General features: G+C 36.3%; 2 non-coding genes across 2 annotated transcripts; one reads left to right on the top strand and one right to left on the bottom strand.

The window, feature by feature from the left end:
• The first annotated feature begins 1271 nt into the window (after positions 1-1271).
• Positions 1272-1344, top strand: TRNAT-UGU (transfer RNA threonine (anticodon UGU)). Its single transcript has one exon. It is a non-coding gene; the product is annotated as a tRNA-Thr (tRNA).
• A 1216-nt stretch (positions 1345-2560) lies between these two features.
• On the bottom strand, positions 2561-2647 carry TRNAS-GGA (transfer RNA serine (anticodon GGA)). The gene has a single exon. It is a non-coding gene; the product is annotated as a tRNA-Ser (tRNA).
• Positions 2648-8227: the final 5580 nt, after the last annotated feature.

Raw genomic sequence — 8227 nt, 5'->3', positions numbered from 1 at the left:
ATAGAGGGACTTGAACCCTCACAACTTATAAAGTCGACGGATTTTCCTTTTACTAGAAATTTCATTGTTGTCAGTATTGACATGTAGAATGGGACTCTCTCTTTGTCCTCGTCCGATTAATCCACTTTTTTAAGATCTCGAAAACTTTGAATTTGAATTGAAGAATTTGATTATTCAATATTCGATTGGAGTGGATTCACAATAATGAAAAAAAAAAATTATGATATGAGTTTTTTATTTCATAATCATTATCATTTCTAATTTCATTTTTAAAAAAGATAAAGAACCTATATTATAATTATAATATAATATGAGTTCTGTGATTAATCGTTTGCTATGTCAGTATCTATACGTGTTTATTAAATGTATAAGGTATAAAACCCCTCTTTCTCTAATTTAGAATTAGAAGGAATTCCACTAACAACACAACGTAATTAACTCGATTCGTTAGAACAGCTTCCATTGAGTCTCTGCACCTATCCTTTTCCTTTGTATTCTAGTTCGAGAACCCCTTGTTTTCTCAAAACACGGATTTGGCTCAGGATTGCCCTTTTTTAATTCCAGGTTTCTCTGAATTTGGAAGTTACCACTTAGCAGGTTTCCATACCAAGGCTCAATACAATCAAGTCCGTAGCGTCTACCGATTTCGCCATATCCCCATTTCCCTCTTCTTTGAGACCAGGATTCCTTGTGTAATTTCATCCATCTCTTAGTTTTTTTTTGAATCATTGAGTTCATCACTCAACGTAGTCTAGCAGTTCAGTTCGACTCTATTTGAGAGACCTCGCTTGCTTATTGCAATTCAGAATTGAATTGATTCTATCCTTGATGTATTTGCAATTCAATCCGAATCAATATATCCAAAAGTTTTTATCTCCCCACCTCCCGTCTTACTTTTTTATAGTATTCAAAATTATACTATAACGCTTGATATTTATTCTTTTTTTCTAATCAGAATTAGCAATTTTATTTACTCTGACTCTATGTTCCCCTTAGTGAAATATTAATCCTCAAATTATTAACAAATAATAAAGTCTATAATGATCAAATGAAAATACCAATAAATTCTATAATTTTATTTTTTAATATCCTATAGTTAAGCATATCAAGCTAACTTTATCTTTAAGAAGTTTTAGTATTTTTTTATTTTTATAAGTATAACTTCAAATTTAGAACTAGTTAATAGCTAAGATTAATAACTAATATCTGAGATTTTACGGATTTCCTATACTATACCTATTTCTATTTGTTACACTATTTCCGTTATGTAAGCCCACTTAGCTCAGAGGTTAGAGCATCGCATTTGTAATGCGAGGGTCATCGGTTCAAATCCGATAGTCGGCTTTTTTTTTTCTCTATCGATGTTCTACGAACAAGAATCTCTTTTTTTCCGAATTAAATGGAGAATCCAGGATCTTTTATGTTTTTTACCTTACAATTTTGCTAGATACAAAACAATAAAATAAATAATATATATACAAAAAATAAAGATTTTGATGAAATTCCATTTTTTTGGGTACTTTAGTTGATTTTACTCTGTTTATCCTGTAGTTTAATTCAGTTTTAATTTCGATGTATTCTGTAATGTAAATACAATGAAATTAATTGTGTAAAATGAAATTTCAATAAAATAAAAAAAGGAGTCTTCATGTCCCGTTATCGAGGACCTCGTTTAAAAAAAATACGCCGTCTGGGAGCTTTACCAGGACTCACTAGAAAAACACCTAAATCCGGAAGTAATCTTAAAAAAAAATTCAATTCTGGGAAAAAGGAGCAATATCGTATTCGTCTTCAAGAAAAACAGAAATTGCGTTTTCATTATGGTCTGACAGAACGACAATTACTTAGATATGTACATATCGCTGGAAAAGCAAAAAGGTCAACAGGCCAGGTTTTACTACAATTACTTGAAATGCGTTTGGATAATATCCTTTTTCGATTGGGTATGGCTTCAACCATTCCTGGGGCCCGCCAATTAGTCAACCATAGACATATTTTAGTTAATGGTCGTATAGTCAATATACCAAGTTTTCGTTGCAAACCCCGAGATATTATTACTACGAAAGATAACCAAAGATCAAAAGGTCTGGTTCAAAATTATATTGCTTCATCGGACCCGGGGAAATTGCCAAAGCATTTGGCGATTGACACGTTGGAATATAAAGGACTAGTAAATAAAATCCTAGATAGGAAGTGGGTCGGTCTCAAAATAAATGAGTTGTTAGTTGTAGAATATTACTCTCGTCAGACTTGAACTTAACGAAAAAAGGAAAGGTTCATAGAATTTTCTTCCCCTTCCCCTTTCCCCGAACTAAATCGCCCTAAGACCATTACCATTAATTTGTATTTTCCCATCAACTAGCTAAAATTGATTAACCCTAGGATTAGGATCCTTTTTTCTTTTTTCCTCTATGTGTATTTTACATACCACAGTAATTTGCTATAGAGAATTTCTAATTTCTATTAAATCAAAATAAGATAATATAAGATATTATTGCTGGAAAAAATTGTTATTTGATTTGATACATTGTGATCCTTAACGTTGATGAATTAAGAAAAACGGAAAGAGAGGGATTCGAACCCTCGGTAAACAAAAGTCTACATAGCAGTTCCAATGCTACGCCTTGAACCGCTCGGCCATCTCTCCTACATAACTTATTATGGAAAATAAACTGAGTGAATAGCGAGTTTTCTTATTCCTGCAGTACAGGTACAACCGCAACCACTCGGGGGTTCCATAGTTCTATTGGAAAAATTCCTTTTGATCTAAGTGGAAGGATACAGGATTTTTTACTAGAAATTGCGCTCGCTATAAAAAAAAAGTTTTAATTTGGGTTTTCCCGCAACTAAAGAAAAAGAAAATGGAAGAATTCTTCTTATTGCATAATAAAATAAAGAAACCTTAGAATTCCGTTTGCATAAGATACGCTACACCATACTATCGAAATCAAAAATAGGGTATGAGACAATTAATAACTTTGAAAACACGAAATAGTTGATAACATAAGTTGTTGTTCAGAAATAGCAAAGTGGAATGAAATCCAGTCTTAGTCAAATATTTCATATCTCTTCGTGTCCAAGCAGAAGGAAAAGGATACAATTTGAGCTGAGCGGAAAATCCATATCTCTATCTCTCTTATCCATTTAAAGCATATGGATTTAGAGTAGAGCATATGGATCAATCTATTTATAATTATAAGAATCGAATGTGTTTGTTTTTATGTTATTTTGTGAAGGAATGAAAACAATTCTATATAGAATGGGTTGGGAATTATGCCTAGATCCCGTGTAAATGGAAATTTCATTGATAAGACCTCCTCAATTGTAGCCAATATTTTATTGCGAATAATTCCGACAACCTCAGGAGAAAAAAAGGCATTTACTTATTATAGAGATGGTGCGATTTGACTCTTTTTTTTTGCTTTTTTTTAGCCCTACCTATACCTCAGTCTTACGAAAAAGAGAGGGGGTTGGCATAGAGAGAACCAAATTTGTAAAGCAAACAAACCCACGCTTCGGGAAGGTGAGGCGAACTAACAATTCCTTCCGTCGTGTATCCTCGATTGATGCGGCTTCAGATACTTCAATTGTAGATTTGAGTATTGAGCGAAAGGTTACACCTACAGGATATGGTATGGTATGGATTACAGGCCAATCCTACTCTATTAGTATCCGTAGGCAGCATAGGGGAGAAAAGCACTACACCTAGAAATAGGAATCAACAAGAGAAAAACTTTGTTAGAAATTACCCCTTTCCTGATCGGTATCAGGGCTGGGAAGAATGGTTGGGATAACAAACAACCATCAGGTTTGTACTTTGGATACCCCTATAACCATCAAAGATCGTTGAAGTAGCTAATTCCTCTAAATAGGAGGCGTTGAGAACAAAGAAATTATTGGAGCTATCGTTTTCCTCTAGCATTAATAGAATTCATTGGTGTTAAGAAAAACCTCTTGTGGGAAGGTTGGCTAGAGATTTCTTGGAAAAATACCAGCCCCTTTCGGTTCATAATGAGACGGGACTAATTCTATTTTGATTCTATAGATTATTTCGCTTAGTACTATTATGTACAGAAGGGAGGAGCCGTATGAGATGAAAACCTCATGTACGGTTTTGGAACGGAGATTTTTTGAATAGAATGAACGACCGTAACGGATGTTGGCTCAATCCGAAGGAAATTATGCGGAAGCTTTGCAAAATTATTATGAAGCTACGCGACTAGAAATCGATCCCTATGATCGAAGTTATATACTCTATAACATAGGCCTTATACACACAAGCAATGGAGAGCATACAAAGGCTTTGGAATATTATTTCCGGGCACTAGAACGAAACCCCTTCTTACCGCAAGCTTTTAATAATATGGCCGTGATCTGTCATTACGTGCGACTATCTCCACTATAGAAAGAAAAAAAAAAAGAGAGGATCAAATTTTCTAGTAAATACTAGAAAAAAGGGCTTTCTACATAGGGATCGTAAAAACAACGATTTTTCCCTATCAGCTGTAGGAAGGAAGGACACTTCACGAGAATCAAAAAACGAAGAAAGTATGGCCTATACTACTACTCTATGGATAAAGTTTCTCAAATTGATAGAGAAAGCACCGTAAAGATCAATTAGTGAGCGACTGGGTCGATACAACTAAAAAAAACTGCTTACTTATCCCATGATATGGGGCAAAATTTAGGAATCCGCTTATGTAATAGAGCCGATCCACTAAGGGATTAAGCAGCGGTGTAGTATCAGATCCCAAAGATAGTAAGTTCTTTTTTCTTTCTTATGGAAAAAAGTCTTTTTCAAGGATTCTATAGAGATTTCATATATGAAAACGGGATAGTTACCTTTCAGAAAATTTGAACGAAGGCTCTATATCTATCTATGCTTCATTCTTCTGAAGGTGGGAAAAAAGATCAAACTGATTATTGATAAAAATTAGGGTTTGAAACTTAGGTAATTAATTTCTTCTGCTTAACCCAAGAACAAATTGGATCGATTTTTGATAAATCGAATTCAGTTAAGATAGGGGAAATTCAGATAGCAATTTCTGAGCCGTATGAGGTAGGAAACTCTCAAGTACGGTTCTAAGGGAAGGAACTTCCTATTCCGACCGAGGAGAACAGGCCATTCTACAGGGTGATTCGGAAATTGCGGAAGCTTGGTTTGATCAAGCTGCTGAATATTGGAAACAAGCTATAGCGCTTACTCCGGGAAATTATATTGAAGCACAGAACTGGTTGAAGATTACGAAGCGCTTTGAATTTGAATAAGACCATGCTCCTTCTTTTTCATAAAATGGGTGGTTTGGTTGTTGATCCATTAATCAAATAAATTAGGTCGTAAGATCGAATCAAGAATTTCATTATATCCATTTCTTATACCTTCTATTTTATATGATATTTCATAAGAATAAACCATAGGGATAGGGTCTAGAATAGAAGTAATAAACTGAATAAAAAGAGGGGGCAATCTAAATATTGCTAATATATTAGGACCATCTTATTAATAATTCTAATGAGTTATCTTGGAATTTAGAATCAAATAAAAAACCCCTATATTATGCTCAAGGAAAGTAGATATAGATAGGAGCTTATGCCCTCAAAAAAAAATACACTAGTTTCTTAAATTAAAAATAAAAAAGATTTTTTTCTTACGTCGAGAAATATTTGTTTTTCAAGATAAACAATGTCCGTTAGGCACCTAATCTTTATGTCATAATAGACCCGAACACTTGCCTCGGATTGACTTCAATATATAATTGCTCCAGTGAATAACTAAAAAAAAATAGAAGGATGGTAGATAGTAAAGAAAAGAACTAATCACAATATCTATCTTTCAAAATCTATCTTTCAAAATCTATCTTTCAAAATATATATCTTTCAAAGATTCACTAAAAAGACAGTTGGCGGGTCTCTTTGTATGTCTTGTCCGGAAAGAGGAGGACTTAATGATTATTCGTTCGCCGGAACCAGAAGTAAAAATTGTTGTGGATAGGGATCCTGTAAAAACATCTTTTGAGGAATGGGCCAGACCCGGCCATTTCTCAAGAACACTAGCTAAGGGCCCTGATACTACCACTTGGATCTGGAACCTACATGCTGATGCTCACGATTTCGATAGTCATACTGGTGATTTGGAGGAGATTTCTCGAAAAGTCTTTAGTGCTCATTTCGGGCAACTTTCCATTATCTTTCTTTGGTTGAGTGGCATGTACTTTCATGGCGCCCGTTTTTTCCAATTATGAAGCATGGCTAAGTGATCCTACTCACATTGGACCCAGTGCTCAGGTAGTTTGGCCTATAGTAGGGCAAGAAATATTGAATGGTGATGTAGGCGGGGGTTTCCGAGGAATCCAAATAACCTCTGGTTTTTTTCAGCTTTGGCGAGCATCTGGAATAACTAGTGAATTACAACTCTATTGTACTGCAATTGGTGCATTGATTTTTGCAGCGTTAATGCTTTTTGCTGGTTGGTTCCATTATCACAAAGCCGCTCCCAAATTGGCCTGGTTCCAAGATGTAGAATCCATGTTGAATCACCACTTAGCGGGATTATTAGGACTTGGGTCTCTTTCTTGGGCGGGGCACCAAATTCATGTATCTTTACCAATTAACCAATTTCTTGACGCTGGGGTGGATCCTAAAGAGATACCACTTCCTCATGAATTTATCTTGAATCGGGACCTTTTGGCTCAACTTTATCCTAGTTTTGCCGAAGGAGCAACCCCTTTTTTCACTTTAAATTGGTCCAAATACGCAGAATTTCTGACTTTTCGCGGAGGACTAGATCCAGTAACCGGTGGTCTCTGGCTGACCGATATTGCGCACCATCATTTAGCTATTGCTATTCTTTTCCTAATCGCAGGTCATATGTATAGGACCAATTGGGGTATTGGCCATGGACTTAAAGATATTTTGGAGGCTCACAAGGGCCCATTTACAGGACAAGGCCATAAGGGTCTTTATGAAATCTTAACAACGTCATGGCATGCTCAATTATCTCTTAACCTAGCTATGCTAGGCTCTACAACCATTGTTGTAGCTCATCATATGTATTCTATGCCTCCCTATCCATACCTAGCTACTGACTATGGTACACAACTTTCCTTGTTCACACACCACATGTGGATTGGCGGATTTCTAATAGTCGGTGCTGCTGCACATGCAGCAATTTTTATGGTAAGAGACTATGATCCAACTACTCGATACAACGATCTATTAGATCGCGTCCTTAGACACCGCGATGCAATCATATCCCACCTTAACTGGGTATGTATATTTCTAGGTTTTCACAGTTTTGGCTTGTACATTCATAATGATACCATGAGTGCTTTAGGCCGTCCACAAGATATGTTTTCGGATACTGCCATACAATTACAACCTATCTTTGCTCAATGGGTACAAAATATCCATGCTACTGCGCCTGGCGTAACAGCTCCTGGTGCAACAACAAGTACTAGCTTAACGTGGGGAGGCGGCGAGTTAGTAGCAGTAGGTGGCAAAGTGGCTTTGTTACCTATTCCATTAGGAACCGCAGATTTTTTAGTCCATCACATTCATGCATTTACCATACATGTGACTGTATTAATACTTTTGAAAGGTGTTTTATTTGCTCGGAGTTCCCGTTTGATACCCGATAAAGCAAATCTAGGTTTTCGCTTTCCTTGCGATGGGCCTGGCCGAGGGGGAACATGTCAAGTATCCGCCTGGGATCATGTTTTCTTAGGTTTATTCTGGATGTACAATGCAATTTCGGTAGTCATTTTCCATTTCAGTTGGAAAATGCAGTCGGATGTTTGGGGTACTATAAGTGATCAAGGGGTGGTAACTCATATTACAGGGGGAAACTTTGCACAGAGTTCCATTACGATTAATGGGTGGCTTCGAGATTTCTTGTGGGCACAGGCATCGCAAGTCATTCAGTCTTATGGTTCTTCATTATCTGCATATGGTCTTTTTTTCTTAGGTGCTCATTTTGTCTGGGCCTTCAGTTTAATGTTTTTATTCAGCGGCCGTGGTTATTGGCAAGAACTCATTGAATCTATCGTTTGGGCTCATAACAAATTAAAAGTTGCTCCTGCTACTCAGCCTAGAGCCTTGAGCATTATACAAGGACGCGCTGTAGGAGTAACCCATTACCTTCTGGGTGGAATTGCCACGACATGGGCATTCTTCTTAGCGAGAATTATTGCAGTAGGATAGTGGCTAGGAGGATTTGAAAGGCATTATG

Source organism: Aegilops tauschii, unplaced genomic scaffold (genome assembly GCF_002575655.3).
Source record: "Aegilops tauschii subsp. strangulata cultivar AL8/78 unplaced genomic scaffold, Aet v6.0 ptg000427l_obj, whole genome shotgun sequence".
Lineage (NCBI taxonomy): Eukaryota > Viridiplantae > Streptophyta > Magnoliopsida > Poales > Poaceae > Aegilops > Aegilops tauschii.
The sequence above is the reverse complement of the archived record's forward strand: the minus strand, read 5'-3'. Positions and strand labels throughout refer to the sequence as shown.